Source organism: Bombina bombina, chromosome 2 (genome assembly GCF_027579735.1).
Source record: "Bombina bombina isolate aBomBom1 chromosome 2, aBomBom1.pri, whole genome shotgun sequence".
In the NCBI taxonomy this organism is placed as follows: Eukaryota; Metazoa; Chordata; class Amphibia; order Anura; family Bombinatoridae; genus Bombina; species Bombina bombina.
The window spans coordinates 1084754256-1084772673 of NC_069500.1; the positions used below are offsets into that span (position 1 = coordinate 1084754256).

The following is an 18418-nucleotide window of genomic DNA, read 5'->3' on the forward strand; positions in this document are numbered from 1 at the left end:
CCGCCTTCCCCAGTCATTCGACCGACGTAAAGGAGGAATATTTGCATAGGAGAAATCATATGATACCGTGGTGACTGTAGTTAAAGAAAATAAATTATCAGACCTGATTAAAAAACCAGGGCGGGCCGTGGACCGGACACACCGTTGTAGAAAGTAATTTATCAGGTAAACATAAATTCTGTTTTCTCCAACATAGGTGTGTCCGGTCCACGGCGTCATCCTTACTTGTGGGAACCAATACCAAAGTTTTAGGACACGGATGAAGGGAGGGAGCAAATCAGGTCACCTAGATGGAAGGCACCACGGCTTGCAAAACCTTTCTCCCAAAAATAGCCTCAGAAGAAGCAAAAGTATCAAATTTGTAAAATTTAGTAAAAGTGTGCAGTGAAGACCAAGTCGCTGCCTTACATATCTGATCAACAGAAGCCTCGTTCTTGAAGGCCCATGTGGAAGCCACGGCCCTAGTGGAATGAGCTGTGATTCTTTCAGGAGGCTGCCGTCCGGTAGTCTCGTAAGTCAATCTGATGATGCTTTTAAGCCAAAAAGAGAGAGAGGTAGAAGTTGCTTTTTGACCTCTCCTTTTACCAGAATAAACAACAAACAAGGAAGATGTTTGTCTAAAATCCTTTGTAGCATCTAAATAGAATTTTAGAGCACGAACTACATCCAAATTGTGCAACAAACGTTCCTTCTTTGAAACTGGATTCGGACACAAAGAAGGCACGACTATCTCCTGGTTAATGTTTTTGTTAGAAACAACTTTCGGAAGAAAACCAGGTTTAGTACGCAAAACCACCTTATCTGCATGGAACACCAGATAAGGAGGAGAACACTGCAGAGCAGATAACTCTGAAACTCTTCTAGCAGAAGAAATTGCAACCAAAAACAAAACTTTCCAAGATAATAACTTAATATCAACGGAATGTAAGGGTTCAAACGGAACCCCCTGAAGAACTGAAAGAACTAAATTGAGACTCCAAGGAGGAGTCAAAGGTTTGTAAACAGGCTTGATTCTAACCAGAGCCTGAACAAAAGCTTGAACATCTGGCACAGCTGCCAGCTTTTTGTGAAGTAACACAGACAAAGCAGAAATCTGTCCCTTCAAAGAACTTGCAGATAATCCTTTCTCCAAACCTTCTTGAAGAAAGGATAGAATCTTAGGAATTTTTATCTTGTCCCAAGGGAATCCTTTAGATTCACACCAACAGATATATCTTTTCCATATTTTATGGTAGATTTTTCTAGTTACAGGCTTTCTGGCCTGAACAAGAGTATCAATGACAGAATCTGAGAACCCTCGCTTTGATAAAATCAAGCGTTCAATCTCCAAGCAGTCAGTTGGAGTGAGACCAGATTCGGATGTTCGAACGGACCTTGAACAAGAAGGTCCCGTCTCAAAGGTAGCTTCCATGGTGGAGCCGATGACATATTCACCAGGTCTGCATACCAAGTCCTGCGTGGCCACGCAGGAGCTATCAAGATCACCGATGCCCTCTCCTGATAGATCCTGGCTACCAGCCTGGGGATGAGAGGAAACGGTGGGAATACATACGCTAGTTTGAAGGTCCAAGGTGCTACTAGTGCATCTACTAGAGTCGCCTTGGGATCCCTGGATCTGGACCCGTAGCAAGGAACCTTGAAGTTCTGACGAGAGGCCATCAGATCCATGTCTGGAATGCCCCACAACTGAGTAATTTGGGCAAAGATTTCCGGATGGAGTTCCCACTCCCCCGGATGAAATGACTGACGACTCAGAAAATCCGCTTCCCAATTTTCCACTCCTGGAATGTGGATTGCAGACAAGTGGCAGGAGCGAGTCTCCGCCCATTGAATGATTTTGGTCACTTCTTCCATCGCCAGGGAACTCCTTGTTCCCCCCTGATGGTTGATGTACGCAACAGTCGTCATGTTGTCCGATTGAAACCGTATGAATTTGGCCTTTGCTAGCTGAGGCCAAGCCTTGAGAGCATTGAATATCGCTCTTAGTTCCAGAATATTTATCGGGAGAAGAGATTCTTCCCGAGACCAAAGACCCTGAGCTTTCAGGAGTCCCCAGACCGCGCCCCAGCCCACCAGACTGGCGTCGGTCGTGACAATGACCCACTCTGGTCTGCGGAAGCTCATCCCCTGTGACAGATTGTCCAGGGACAGCCACCAACGGAGTGAATCTCTGGTCCTCTGATCTACTTGTATCGTCGGAGACAAGTCTGTATAATCCCCATTCCACTGACTGAGCATGCACAGTTGTAATGGTCTCAGATGAATTCGCGCAAAAGGAACTATGTCCATTGCCGCGACCATCAAACCTATTACTTCCATGCACTGCGCTATGGAAGGAAGAGGAACAGAATGAAGTACTTGACAAGAGTTTAGAAGTTTTGATTTTCTGGCCTCTGTCAGAAAAATCCTCATTTCTAAGGAGTCTATTATTGTTCCCAAGAAGGGAACTTTTGTTGACGGAGATAGAGAACTTTTTTCTACGTTCACTTTCCACCCGTGAGATCTGAGAAAGGCCAGGACGATGTCCGTGTGAGCCTTTGCTTGTGGAAGGGACGACGCTTGAATCAGAATGTCGTCCAAGTAAGGTACTACTGCAATGCCCCTTGGTCTTAGCACCGCTAGAAGGGACCCCAGTACCTTTGTGAAAATTCTTGGAGCAGTGGCTAATCCGAACGGAAGTGCCACAAACTGGTAATGCTTGTCCAGAAAGGCGAACCTTAGGAACCGATGATGTTCCTTGTGGATAGGAATATGTAGATACGCATCCTTTAAATCCACCGTGGTCATGAATTGACCTTCCTGGATGGAAGGAAGAATTGTTCGTATGGTTTCCATTTTGAACGATGGAACCTTGAGAAACTTGTTTAGGATCTTGAGATCTAAGATTGGTCTGAATGTTCCCTCTTTTTTGGGAACTATGAACAGATTGGAGTAGAACCCCATCCCTTGTTCTCCTAATGGAACAGGATGAATCACTCCCATTTTTAACAGGTCTTCTATACAATGTAAGAATGCCTGTTTTTTTATGTGGTCTGAAGACAATTGAGACCTGTGGAACCTCCCCCTTGGGGGAAGCCCCTTGAATTCCAGAAGATAACCTTGGGAGACTATTTCCAGCGCCCAAGGATCCAGAACATCTCTTGCCCAAGCCTGAGCGAAGAGAGAGAGTCTGCCCCCCACCAGATCCGGTCCCGGATCTGGGGCCAACATCTCATGCTGTCTTGGTAGCAGTGGCAGGTTTCTTGGCCTGCTTACCTTTGTTCCAGCCTTGCATTGGCCTCCAGGCTGGCTTGGCTTGAGAAGTATTACCCTCTTGCTTAGAGGATGTAGCACTTGGGGCTGGTCCGTTTCTGCGAAAGGGACGAAAATTTGGTTTATTTTTAGCCTTGAAAGACATATCCTGAGGAAGGGCGTGGCCCTTACCCCCAGTGATATCAGAAATAATCTCTTTCAAGTCAGGGCCAAACAGCGTTTTCCCCTTGAAAGGAATGTTAAGCAATTTATTCTTGGAAGACGCATCCGCTGACCAAGATTTTAGCCAAAGCGCTCTGCGCGCCACAATAGCAAACCCAGAATTTTTCGCCGCTAATCTAGCCAATTGCAAAGTGGCGTCTAAGGTGAAAGAGTTAGCCAATTTGAGAGCATGAATTCTGTCCAAAATCTCCTCATAAGAAGAATCTTTATTGAGCGCCTTTTCTAGTTCATCGAACCAGAAACACGCTGCTGTAGTGACAGGAACAATGCATGAAATTGGTTGTAGAAGGTAACCTTGTTGAACAAACATATTTTTAAGCAAACCCTCTAATTTTTTATCCATAGGATCTTTGAAAGCACAACTATCTTCTATGGGTATAGTGGTGCGTTTGTTTAGAGTAGAAACCGCCCCCTCGACCTTGGGGACTGTCTGCCATAAGTCCTTTCTGGGGTCGACCATAGGAAACAATTTCTTAAATATAGGGGGAGGGACGAAAGGTATGCCGGGCCTTTCCCATTCTTTGTTTACAATATCCGCCACCCGCTTGGGTATAGGAAAAGCTTCGGGGGGCCCCGGGACCTCTAGGAACTTGTCCATCTTACATAATTTCTCTGGAATGACCAAATTCTCACAATCATCCAGAGTAGATAACACCTCCTTAAGCAGAGCGCGGAGATGTTCCAATTTAAATTTGAATGTAATCACATCAGGTTCAGCTTGTTGAGAAATTTTCCCTGAATCTGAAATTTCTCCCTCAGACAAAACCTCCCTGGCCCCCTCAGACTGGTGTAGGGGCACTTCAGAACCAATATCAACAGCGTCCTCATGCTCTTCCGTATTTTCTAAAACAGAGCAGTCGCGCTTTCGCTGATAAGTGGGCATTTTGGCTAAAATGTTTTTGATAGAATTATCCATTACAGCCGTTAATTGTTGCATAGTAAGGAGTATTGGCGCACTAGATGTACTAGGGGCCTCCTGTGTGGGCAAGACTGGTGTAGACGAAGGAGGGGATGATGCAGTACCATGCTTACTCCCCTCACTTGAGGAATCATCTTGGGCATCATTTTCTCTAAATTTTGTGTCACATAAATCACATCTATTTAAATGAGAAGGAACCTTGGCTTCCCCACATACAGAACACAGTCTATCTGGTAGTTCAGACATGTTAAACAGGCATAAACTTGATAACAAAGTACAAAAAACGTTTTAAAATAAAACCGTTACTGTCACTTTAAATTTTAAACTGAACACACTTTATTACTGCAAATGTGAAAAAGTATGAAGGAATTGTTCAAAATTCACCAAAATTTCACCACAGTGTCTTAAAGCCTTAAAAGTATTGCACACCAAATTTGAAAGCTTTAACTCTTAAAATAACGGAACCGGAGCCGTTTTTATATTTAACCCCTATACAGTCCCTGGTATCTGCTTTGCTGAGACCCAACCAAGCCCAAAGGGGAATACGATACCAAATGACGCCTTCAGAAAGCCTTTTCTATGTATCTGAGCTCCTCACACATGCATCTGCATGTCATGCTTCCCAAAAACAACTGCGCAATAGAGGCGCGAAAATGAGGCTCTGCCTATGATTAGGGAAAGCCCCTAGAGAATAAGGTGTCCAATACAGTGCCTGCCGGTTATTTTACATAATTCCCAAGAATAAAATAATCCCTCAAAGCTATGAAGTATTAAAAATGCTTATATATCAATCGTTTTAGCCCAGAAAATGTCTACCAGTCTTAAAAGCCCTTGTGAAGCCCTTTATTCTTATGTAATAAAAATGGCTTACCGGATCCCATAGGGAAAATGACAGCTTCCAGCATTACATAGTCTTGTTAGAAATGTGTCATACCTCAAGCAGCAAAAGTCTGCTCACTGTTTCCCCCAACTGAAGTTAATTCCTCTCAACAGTCCTGTGTGGAAACAGCCATCGATTTTAGTAACGGTTGCTAAAATCATTTTCCTCTTACAAACAGAAATCTTCATCACTTTTCTGTTTCAGAGTAAATAGTACATACCAGCACTATTTTAAAATAACAAACTCTTGATTGAAGAATAAAAACTACAGTTAAACACCAAAAAACTCTAAGCCATCTCCGTGGACTGGGGAAGGCGGAGCCTAGGAGGGATCATGTGACCAGCTTTGCTGGGCTCTTTGCCATTTCCTGTTGGGGAAGAGAATATCCCACAAGTAAGGATGACGCCGTGGACCGGACACACCTATGTTGGAGAAAAAGTAATTAGAAACACATTAAGGGAAAAACTATGTTATAGTATACTGTCCCTTTAAGTAGAACACGGACTGGGCAGGTTGGGTTTTGCTCTCTCTCTCCCCCCTCTTTTGCTCTCTCTCTCCCCCCTCTCTTTTGTTCTCTCTATCCCCCTCTTTTGCTCTTACCTGCTGGAGTGTATTAAATTGTTTGCAAGTATTTTCATTACCCTTATACTGGCATTTGAAATAGTTTATTTAGCCTGTGGTATCCCCACCCATCCTGAAAGTAGTTTTTGGCATCAAGACCAAGCTGTGTTAATACAGCCAGTAGAAGAAATTACACTCCCAGTGGGTTATAGAAGAGAAAAGGTAATAAAATGTTAATTTTTCATTGTTCTCAAGTATTGGTGATTGGTTTATGGACAGATAAGATATAGAAGCATGTATATGTATACAATGTGATAAAGTAATGAGATCTGATTATACATACAAGCTCAACCCAGTTTATTAGGTTGTGGCTTCAAAACACAAAATCAGCTAATTCATATACACAAATAAACCTTAAAAAAATCAAATCTCATGCATTTTATACTCTGCAGCTGGTAAAAAAGTAATTGGAAACACATTAAGGGAAAAACTATTTTATAGTATACTGTCCCTTTAAGTGGAACACGGACTGGGAAGGTTGGGTTAGGTACAGCTGGATGAGGCCTGGTTCGGTCCGGACCGGACTACATAAAAACGTAAGTAACCTAAAATACTGGACTGTACGGTCAAATACCGGACTGTACGGTCAAATAACGGACACCTGGCATCCCTACGTACATATGCCTCTTGTCATTGGTTCACCAGATGAGTTCAGCTAGTTCCCAATAGTATATTGTTCCTGTGGAACTGACTTTAAGTAAACGTTTTAAACACTGAATAGAACATAATAAAAGCACTGGAAATTAATGGTGTTTAACTCTGGAGACACATAGCTGTTGTAAGTATAATCATTTCCAGATCAATTGAAACAGCTTTTACCAAACATTTTCTTAATGCAAACAAATTAACTGTGTTTTCAAAGGGATATGAAACCCATATTTTTTTCTTTCATATTTTAGATAGAGCATGTAATTTTAAGCAACTTTCTAATTTACTCATATTATCAATTTTCTTTGTTCTCTTGGTATCTTTATTTGAAAAAGCAGTAATGTAAGAGCGGGAGCTGGCCCATTTTTGGTTTAGCACCCTGGTAAACTGCTTGCTGATTGATGGCTACATTTAGCCACCAATCAGCAAGCGCTAGCCAGGTGCTGAACCAAAAATAGTCCAGCTCCTAAGCTGACATTCCTGCTTTTCAAATAAAGATACCAAGAGTACAAAGAAAAATTGATAATAGGAGTCAATTAGAAATTTGCTTAAAATTGCATGCTCTATCTAAATCTTGAAAGAAAAAAATGTTAGTTTAATATCCCTTTAAGGCTGCTTTTTCATATGAGTGATAGAAAAAAAAACAAGTACATTGTCCCTTTAAGTGGATGCCTGGACTAGAACTAATTTATTATAACATATGTTTAATTTATTTGCGTAATATATTCATAATATTTAATATTACGATTTTTCATTGCAATTTAAAGAAAATTCACTTGGAAGAAACATAATTTATGCTTACCTGATAAATGTATTTCCGGATATGGTGAGTCCACGGAATCATCAATTACAAGTGGGAATATCACTCCTGACCAGCAGGAGGAGGCAAAGAGCACCACAGCAAAGCTGCTATATATGTCACTTCCCTTACCCATAACCTCCAGTCATACAGCCGAAGGGAAAATGGAAAAAAAAGATAATACAAAGGTGTAGAGGTGCCTGAGGTTTTAGTTAAAAAAGAACTGTCTTAAAATAAAGGGTGTGCCGTGGACTCAACATATTCGGAAATAAATACATTTATCAGGTAAGCATAAATTATGTTTTCTTTTCTAAGATATGGTGAGTTCACGGAATCATCAAATACTAGTGGGAACCAATACCCAAGCTAGAGGACACAGATGATTAGGGATGGACAAGACAGGTAACCTAAACAGAAGGCACCACTGCATGAAGAAACTTTCTCCTAAAAAAAGCCTCAGCTGAGACGAAAATATCAAATTTGGAAAAATTATGCAGATAGGAACTAGTTGCAGCCTTGCAAATCTGTTCTACAGAAACTTCCTTCTTAAACGCCTAAGAAGGGACAGCCCTAGTGAAATGAGCTGAAATTCTCTCAGGAGGCTGCTGTCCAGCAGTCTCATAAACCAAACGCATTATACTACTCAACCAAAGAGAAAGAGAAGTAGCTGAAGCTCTCTGACCTTTATGTTTCCCAGAGAAACAAACAGCAAACTGGTGACAATCCTTAGTCGCCTGTAGATAGAAAATAAAAGCACGCACAACATCAAAGTTGTGCAACAAATGTTCCTTATGAGAAGAAAGCTAACTAGTACGAATAACCGCCTTAACTGCATGAAAGATAAGGCGAATCACACTGCAAAACTGAGAGCTCTGAGACTCTCCAAGCAGAAAAGATAGCAATGAGAAACAAAACCTTTCAAAATAACAACTTAATATCTATGGCAAGTAAAGGCTCAAACAGAGCCTACTGCAAAACTTTAAGAACAAGGGCAAAACCTTAAGGGGGAGCAACCAACTTAAACACAGGCCTGATGTAGACCAGTGCCTGACAAAAAGATTGCACATCTGGCACGTCCACCAGATGCTTATGTAGCAAAAAAGACAATGCAGAAAACTGACCCTTCAGGGTACTGACCGACAAACCCTTCTCCAGACCACACTGGAGAAAGGATAAAAAATTCAGAAAAAACCCCACTTAGACAAAACTAAGCGTCCAATCTTCAAGCAGTCAGCTTCAGAGATTTAGATGAAGGAAAAGACCAAGAATCAGAAGTTCTTCCTCAGAGACAGTCTCCAAGGTGGAGAGACGACATTTCCACTAGGTCTGCATACCAGATCCTGCTAGGCCATGCAGGGGCTAATAAAATCACAGCGGCTCTCATCTGAAAATACGAGTAATGACTCGTGGAAAGAGAACAAACAGAGGAAAAAGGTATGCAAGACTGAAATCCAAGAAAAAAGTCAGAATATCTATCAGGATGGTCTGCGGATCACATGACCATAAACCGTACCTTCGAAAATTGGTGTTCTGTTGAAATGCCCACAGAAGCCAACTCCTGAAACCCCCCATGTGAGGGTCTACCTAGAGAACACTTCTGGATGGAAATGCTCACTCTCTGGGATGAATTATCAGTCTGTTTAGAAGTCCGACTCCCAATTGTCCACCCCTGGAAAGTGCATGACCTACAGCAAATGTGAGCTTCCTCCCACTGAACAATCCAGGTCACCTCCTACATGGCTAAGGAACCCCTAGTTCCTCCCTAATGGTTGATATAAACCCTTGAGGTGATATTGTCCGACTGGAACCAAGCTAGGGACAACTGAGGTCAAATCATCAAAACATTAAGAATTGCTCTCAACTCCAAGATGTTTAAAGAGGAGAGCAGACACTTCCGAGTCCATAATCCTTAAAGACCCAGACAACTTACCAGCTCAGCAGGTTGGCATCAGTGTTCACATCACCCAGGAATATCTCCAGAAACACGCGCCCGGAGATAGATACTCCTGAAAAAATACTACGGAAGAAAGTCTCTTCTCATCTGATCTAAATCTATCCTTTAAGACAGATCCGAAAGTTCTCCATGTCATGGAAAATAGCAAAAGGAATGATGTCCATGGAATACCATCAGACCAATTCCCTCCATAAAAAGTCAATGTGTGTCGGCACTTACGTCCTCCAATAGTCAATGTCCAATAATGTCTCAAAATAGCCAATAATAATATATATGCTGAACTGTAAATGTCCAACTGAGGCTAATGAAAGCCTGAAGATCTCCCTCCTCCACTCCTATTACCTCCTATGTCAAATGGTAACAGCACCAAATCATATAGAGCCTTTGTACAGAATAACGACCTTCCACTTGCTTACCCAAAGCGTTTACGATCAGTCCGGCACTTGTATCCGATGATGACTGCTCCGGTCGACTGTACACTCTCTCGCGGCTCCTCACTGTTGGCGTGTGACGTCACCATGTGTCTCCTACTTCCGGTTCTTGGACCTTCCTCTCGGTCACTGTTATGGAGAATGCAAACTATTCGGTAAGAGGAGGAGGAATAGGATGATGCAGGGAACGATTGCTGGGTAGCTACTGTGCAACCTCCGTTTCAAGAAATCCAATCAAAGTACAGAATGAGGTGCACTTGTATTCAGTAATCACAGTAGAAATTTTATTGCAGAGTAAAAACTTCCTTCCAAGAAGGGATACAAAAAGTAGAATTCAAGTGGCGATGTGAGTGGTGTGAACTCCACTCCAGGGACTGACTGCTGACATGTTTCGGCTCAGAAAGTCGTAATCGTAGCCACAGGGTAACAGAAAAGTGAAGACAAATCAACTGCAGCTAAATCCAAACTCCCAACCTCCTGGTTGCAAGATGGATAAGCTATCCACTGGCAACTATAACTTACTGTTGGCTGGACAGAAGACTGCAGAGTGGGGAAAAGGAATAAATCCATGATTTTCTGACCTCTGAAAGACATCTCCTAGATAAAGAATCAAATAAAGGTCCAAGCATACCGCACCTGGTGTTCCCAGGCAGTCTCCCATCCAGGTACTGACCAGACCTGACCCTGCATAACTTCCGAGATCAAACAAAATCGGGTGCATTCAGGGTATTGTGGCGGAGTCCCAAACAAATTACCCTTGTGGATTAACCAGATAAATTTCCCAAAGAAGATTAGACAAGATCTCTTAAAAGAGAGTTAGCTTGGAGTCACGATGATACTTGAATTATATATTGTACAGAAAAACACACTTGTAATATGCCAAGACCTAAAGGTCTGAATGGGATGGCGCGAACTAAGAAAACTAGAGAAGATTCTGATTAAGGAAACAATAAATCTCTCAGGTCTAAGTTTGTTATGGAAGCAACAAAGTAGCAATTCCCAAAGAATCATGATGCTTTGGGAATTGCTACTTTGTTGCTTCTATACCGGATACTTTACATTTAGGGGCGGAGTGGAGAGCCCCAGCGATTCTAGCATCACAGCCGGTGCCGGGCACACGGTGTCGGCATGACATTGAGGCTGTACACCCTCTCTGTGAGTATAAGCGTTGTATGCTAACAAGAACTGGTGTATCTGTGATTGCACAGAGGATTACGTTAGAATTCTTCGAATCCCCACATAACCGCTGCCGAACAAGGCGAGTCTTGACGGAGGAAGGGGTAAGCCTGTGTTGCCATTTTAAATATTTATATTAACACTGTGGGCTACATTTTCTAAGCCCCGTGATAGCCGCAAATTGTGGAATTCAGAGCGAGTTGTTTGTCACGGGTGGCTGAACATATAATACTTTTACAAGTAGTTACACTTGAGAGACTCTGTGACAAATATAGGTGTTTCTAAGTATGTTATGAACAGGCCCACTAGAACCAAAGAAGAATGGATACTACTTTGAAGGACAGAATCTGAAATATATAAGGTAAATACCTATATCCCGTTCCCAAACTGGGACTGGAACTGTCACTCCCAGAGATGAAGACCCTTAATCCAGTTCAAGGAATGCCTCTCATCCTACTTGGATTGCAGATACTCTAGAAATAGAAATCTGTCCCTGGGAGGAAAACTTAGATTGGACTTGAAAAGGCATGACCCAAACAAAGTCTCATCCTTAAAAGGAGACACTAGAAGCATGTATTTGGAGGAAACAGAAAGAATTGAATCTGCAACTGCAGAACTATAAAGCATAGGCTGTACCACTAAACCACAGGTAGGCTTCTCAGCTGACCATAGATTTCAGCCACAATGCTCGGTGGCTAGTACAGCAAGTCTAATAAGACAAGACATTGTTCTAAATGAACAATTAACCCTCCAGCTTCTTACCTATGTCAGAAAGAAAACTAGATTATCTCCACAGAGATCTAAGTTCTCTGATTAAAAGTAGAAAGTTCCCTTCTACTAAAGACACTGTGCATTTCAAGAGAGATAGCGACAGGAAATCCTAAAAAGAACATAAGACAGGGAGAAATATCCCCAGATACTCTATAACAATCCTGTGAACATCTCACAGCACATCTAGAACCCTTCTAGAGAGGAAAGAAAAATACAGAACTGATAAAGTTCAGAAAACTCCAAAGGAAAAACAACGATAGGGATCGGTGTCATCCAGTCAGCCAAGGCCTCCTGACAATATAAGAGGCTTTGAAGCAAACAACTGAAGGATACCACTTCAGTAACAGATGAATGAATTATACTGTCCAGATCTGAGATTTCAGCCTCAGAAACTACCATTGAATCCTCCTCACTAACTTGGAAGAAGACAAACCTGCGTAGCAGCATGTGGAGCACAAACCCTCTTATCTGAGACTTAAAATGTCCTCTTGCCTTTTCCCTGAAGTAAAGGAAAACAGACCGATACCGCAGAATATAACTGAGCTTGCAACTTCTGTAAGCAAATACACTCCTCCAGAATATTGAGAGGAACCACAGGGCACTGCATGTGACACCATATAGGCTTGGGACATAAAAGGAGAAAGCTGTGGCAGTGCCTTTACAGCAACATCCTTGGAGACATGAAGTTCAAACCAATCTGTACATTTAATAGCATTTGCGAAATCAGAGGTACAGAAAAAAAAGGAAATTTATGCTTACCTGATAAATTTATTTCTTTTACGATATGACGAGTCCATGGATTTCATCCTTACTTGTGGGATTACGCCTCCTGGTCAGCAGGAGGAGGCAAAGAGCTCCACAGCAGAGCTGCATATATAGCCCCTCCCTTCCCTCCCTTTCCAGTCATTCGACCGAAGTTAGGAAGAGAAAGGAAAAGCCAAGGAGCAGAGGTGACTGAAGTTTAACAAAAATAAAGACCTGTCTTAGAAAATAGCAGGGTGGGCCGTGGACTCGTCATATCGTAAAATAAATAAATTTATCAGGTAAGCATACATTTCCTTTTCTTTTACAAGATATGACGAGTCCACGGATTTCATCCTTACTTGTGGGATACAATACCAAAGCTATAGGACACAGATGAAAGGGAGGGACAAGACAGGAACCTAAAGGAAGGCACCACAGCTTGAAGAACCTTTCTCCCAAAAACAGCCTCAGATGAGGCAAAAGTATCAAATTTGTAAAATTTGGAAAAAGTATGAAGAGAAGACCAAGTTGCAGCCTTGCAAATCTGTTCAACAGAAGCATCGTTTTTAAATGCCCATGAGGAAGCCACAGCTCTAGTGGAATGAGCCGTAATTCTTTTAGGAGGTTGCTGTCCAGCAGTCTCATATGCCAAACGGATGATACTCTTCAACCAAAAAGAAAGAGAGGTAGCCGTAGCTTTCTGACCCCTACGCTTTCCAGAAAAAACAACAAATAAAGAAGATGATTGACGAAAATCTTTAGTCGCCTGTAAATAAAATTTCAGGGCACAGACCACGTCCAAATTATGTAACAGATGCTCCTTCTTAGAAGAAGGATTAGGACACAAGGAAGGAACAACAATTTCCTGATTAATATTCTTAGCAGAAACAACCTTAGGAAGAAAACCATTGTTGGTACGCAACACTACCTTATCCGCATGGAAAATAAGATAAGGAGAATTACATTGTAATGCCGAAAGCTCAGAAACTCTGCGAGCAGAGGAAATAGCAACCAAAAATAAAACTTTCCAAGATAATAACTTAATATCTATGGAGTGCATAGGTTCAAACGGAACCCCCTGAAGAACATTAAGAACTAAATTCAAACTCCAAAGAGGAGCAATTGGTCTAAACACAAGCTTGATTCTAGTAAGAGCCTGACAAAGAGATTGAACATCTGGAACATCTGCCAGGCGTTTATGTAGCAAAATAGACAAAGCAGAAATCTGCCCCTTTAAAGAACTTGCTGATAACCCTTTCTCCAAACCTTCTTGGAGAAAAGATAAAATCCTAGGAATCCTAAACCTACTCCATGAGTAGCCCTTGGATTCGCACCAATAAAGATATTTACGCCATATCTTATGGTAAATCTTTCTAGTAACAGGCTTACGTGCCTGAATCAAGGTATCAATGACCGAATCAGAGAACCCTCGCTTAGATAAAATCAAGCGTTCAATCTCCAAGCAGTCAGCTGAAGAAACTAGATTCGGATGATGGAAGGGTCCCTGAATGAGAAGGACCTGCCTCAATGGAAGCTTCCACAGCAGCAGAGAGGACATGTCCACTAGATCGGCATACCAAGTCCTGCGAGGCCATGCAGGAGTGATGAGAATTACTCGGGGTAAGAGAGCAAATGGTGGAAACACATAAGCTAGGTTGAGCGACCAAGGCACTGCCAAGGCATCTATCAGTTCGGCCTGAGGATCCCTGGACCTGGATCTGTATCTTGGGAGCTTGGCATTCTGATGAGACACCATCAGATCCAATTCCTGCCTGCCCCACCTGATTGCAGAATCTAAACTAACACCTCACTTTACCTCTTCCTATCACTAACACAGGCAAAGAGAATGACTGGGGTGGGAGGGAAGGGAGGGGCTATATATGCAGCTCTGCTGTGGAGCTCTTTGCCTCCTCCTGCTGACCAGGAGGCGTAATCCCACAAGTAAGGATGAAATCCGTGGACTCGTCATATCTTGTAAAAGAAATAAATGTTTAAACCAATTCTTAGTTGAGCAAGCCTTCCACACAACTATTACAAATGACATTCGGCAAAATAATTTCAACAATTTTACAACAAATGCACTTAGCTTTGGTAGGACCGATGTCAGGCAGCAATGTTCCAGCAGAAACTTCTGAGGCAGGATCAGATAAAGACATCTTGCAAAATGTAAGAGAAAAAACAACATAAAAAGCAAAATTATCTATTTCCTTATATGACAGTTTCAGGAATGGGAAAAAGCAAATAGCATAGGCCTCTGATAGAGAAAAAAATCAAGAGGCAAACATCAATGGGGTATTGAAACAATGAAAAAGTTTGGCGCCAAGTATGACGCACAATGTAACCTAACTTTTTTGGCGCAACCGTGTGAAAGGTCTTGGCGACAAGTAGGACGCCGGAAATGACGAAGTTGCATCATACGTATTTTTCCGCGTGCAAAAAATATTTTCGCGCCAAGAATGACGCAATAAAGTTTAGCATTTGACGCACCCGCGGGCCTAATGCCACCCACAATTTGCAAGAAGTAGTCAATTGAAAAAAGACTAAACCCCAGGTAAGAAAAAAACATAATTTATGTAAGAACTTACCTGATAAATTCATTTCTTTCATATTAGCAAGAGTCCATGAGCTAGTGACGTATGGGATATACATTCCTACCAGGAGGGGCAAAGTTTCCCAAACCTCAAAATGCCTATAAATACACCCCTCACCACACCCACAATTCAGTTTAATGAATAGCCAAGAAGTGGGGTGATAAGAAAGGAGCGAAAGCATCAAAATAAGGAATTGGAATAATTGTGCTTTATACAAAAAAATCATAACCACCACAAAAAGGGTGGGCCTCATGGACTCTTGCTAATATGAAAGAAATTAATTTATCAGGTAAGTTCTTACATAAATTATGTTTTCTTTCATGTAATTAGCAAGAGTCCATGAGCTAGTGACGTATGGGATAATAAATACCCAAGATGTGGAACTTCCACGCAAGAGTCACTAGAGAGGGACAGCCAATTCCGCTGAAAAATAATCCACAACCAAAAACTAAAGTTTAAATCTTAATAAAGAAAAAAACTGAAAATATAAGCAGCAGAATCAAACTGAAACAGCTGCCTGAAGTACTTTTCTACCAAAAACTGCTTCAGAAGAAGAAAAAACATCAAAATGGTAGAATTTAGTAAAAGTATGCAAAGAAGACCAAGTTGCTGCTTTGCAAATCTGATCAACAGAAGCTTCATTCCTAAACGCCCAGGAAGTAGAAACTGACCTAGTAGAATGAGCCATAATCCTTTGAGGCGGGGACTTACCCGACTCCACATAAGCATGATGAATCAAAGACTTTAACCAAGACGCCAAAGAAATGGCAGAGGCCTTCTGACCTTTCCTGGAACCAGAAAAGATAACAAATAGACTAGAAGTCTTCCTAAAATCTTTAGTAGCTTCAACATAATATTTCAAAACTCTTACTACATCTAAAGAATGTAAAGATCTCTCCTTAGAATTCTTAGGATTAGGACACAATGAAGGAACAACAATCTCTCTACTAATGTTGTTAGAATTCACAACCTTAGGTAAAAATTGAAATGAAGTCCGCAACACTGCCTTATCCTGATGAAAAATCAGAAAAGGAGATACACAAGAAAGAGCAGATAACTCAGAAACTCTTCTAGCAGAAGAGATGGCCAAAAGGAACAAAACTTTCCAAGAAAGTAATTTAATATCCAGAGAATGCATAGGTTCAAACGGAGGAGCTTGTAAAGCCCTCAGAACCAAATTAAGACTCCAAGGAGGAGAGATTGACTTAATAACAGGTTTGATACGAACCAAAGCCTGTACAAAACAATGAATATAAGGAAGATTAGCAATTTTTCTGTGAAAAAGAACAGAAAGAGCAGAGATTTGTCCCTTCAAGGAACTTGCAGACAAACCTTTATCCAAACCATCCTGAAGAAACTGCAAAATTCTAGGAATTCTAAAAGAATGCCAGCAGAATTTATGAGAACACCAAGAAATGTAAATCTTCCAGACTCGATAATAAATCTTCCTAGACACAGATTTACGAGCCTGTAACATAGTATCAATTACTGAGTCAGAGAAACCTCTATGACTAAGAATCAAGCATTCAATTTCCATACCTTCAAATTTAATGATTTGAGATCCTGATGGAAAAAAGGGCCTTGAGATAGAAGGTCTGGTCTTAACGGAAGAGTCCAAGGTTGGCAACTGGCCATCCGAATGAGATCCGCATACCAAAACCTGTGAGGCCATGCTGGAGCCACCAGCAGTACAAACGAACGTTCCATTAGAATTTTGGAAATCACTCTTGGAAGAAGAACTAGAGGCGGGAAGATATAGGCAGGATGATAATTCCAAGGAAGTGACAACGCGTCCACTGGCTCCGCCTGAGGATCCCTGGATCTGGATAGATACCTGGGAAGTTTCTTGTTTAGATGAGAGGCCATCAGATCTATTTCTGGAAGTCCCCAGATTTGAAAAATCTGAAGAAATACCTCTGGGTGAAGAGACCATTCGCCCGGATGTAACGTCTGGCGACTGAGATAATCCGCTTCCCAATTGTCTATACCTGGGATGTGAACCGCAGAGATTAGACAGGAGCTGCATTCCGCCCATACAAGTATTCAAGATACTTCTTTCATAGCCTGAGGACTGTGAGTCCCACCTTGATGATTGACATATGTCACGGTTGTGACATTGTCTGTCTGAAAACAAATAAACGATTCTCTCTTCAGAAGAGGCCAGAACTGAAGGGCTCTGAAAATGGCACAGAGTTCCAAAATGTTGATTGGTAATCTCGCCTCCTGAGATTCCCAAACCCCCTGCGCTGTCAGAGATCCCCATACAGCTCCCCAACCTGAAAGACTCGCATCTGTTGAGATCACAGTCCAGGTTGGACGAACAAAAGAAGCCCCTTGAACTAAACGATGGTGATCTATCCACCACGTCAGAGAGTGTCGTACATTGGGATTTAAGGATATTAATTGTGATATCTTTGTATAATCCCTGCACCACTGGTTCAGCATACAAAGCTGAAGAGGTCGCATGTGAAAACGAGCAAAGGGGATCGCGTCCGATGCAGCAGTCATAAGACCTAGAATTTCCATGCATAAGGCTACCGAAGGGAATGATTGAGACTGAAGGTTTCGACAGGCTGAAACCAATTTCAGACGTCTCTTTTCTGTTAGAGACAAGGTCATGGACACTGAATCTATTTGAAAACCCAAGAAGGTTACCTTTGTCTGAGGAATCAAGGAACTCTTTGGTAAATTGATCCTCCAACCATGTCTTTGAAGAAATGACTCAAGTTGATTCGTATGAGATTCTGCAGAATGTGAAGACTGAGCAAGTACCAAGATATCATCCAAATAAGGAAATACCGCAATACCCTGTTCTCTGATTACAGAGAGCAGGGCACCGAGAACCTTTGAAAAGATCCTTGGAGCTGTTGCTAGGCCGAATGGAAGGGCTACAAACTGGTAATGCTTGTCTAGAAAAGAGAATCTCAGAAACTGATGATGAGCTGGATAAACTGGAATATGAAGGTATGCATCCTGTAAATCTATTGTGGACATATAATGCCCTTGCTGAACAAAAGGCAGAATAGTCCTTATAGTCACCATTTTGAATGTTGGTATCCTTACATAACGATTCAATATTTTTAGATCCAGAACTGGTCTGAAGGAATTCTCCTTCTTTGGTACAATGAATAGATTTGAGTAAAACCCCAGACCCCGTTCCAGAACTGGAACTGGCACAATTACCCCAGCCAACTCTAGATCTGAAACACATTTCAGAAATGCCTGAGCCTTCACTGGGTTTATTGGAATGCGAGAGAGAAAAAATCTTCTTGCAGGCGGCCTTACCTTGAAACCTATTCTGTATCCTTGTGAAACAATGTTCTGAATCCAAAGACTGTGAATCGAATTGATCCAAATATCTTTGAAAAATCGTAACCTGCCCCCTTCCAGCTGTGCTGGAATGAGGGCCG

General features: G+C 41.8%; 1 protein-coding gene and 1 pseudogene across 2 annotated transcripts in view; both read right to left on the bottom strand.

Annotated features, from left to right (window-relative positions):
* The window catches only part of SLC10A7 (solute carrier family 10 member 7), a 712691-nt gene that overhangs the window by 123288 nt on the left and 570985 nt on the right, over positions 1–18418 (bottom strand). The window lies entirely within an intron of this gene.
* On the bottom strand, positions 10351–10469 carry LOC128651094 (uncharacterized; annotated as a pseudogene).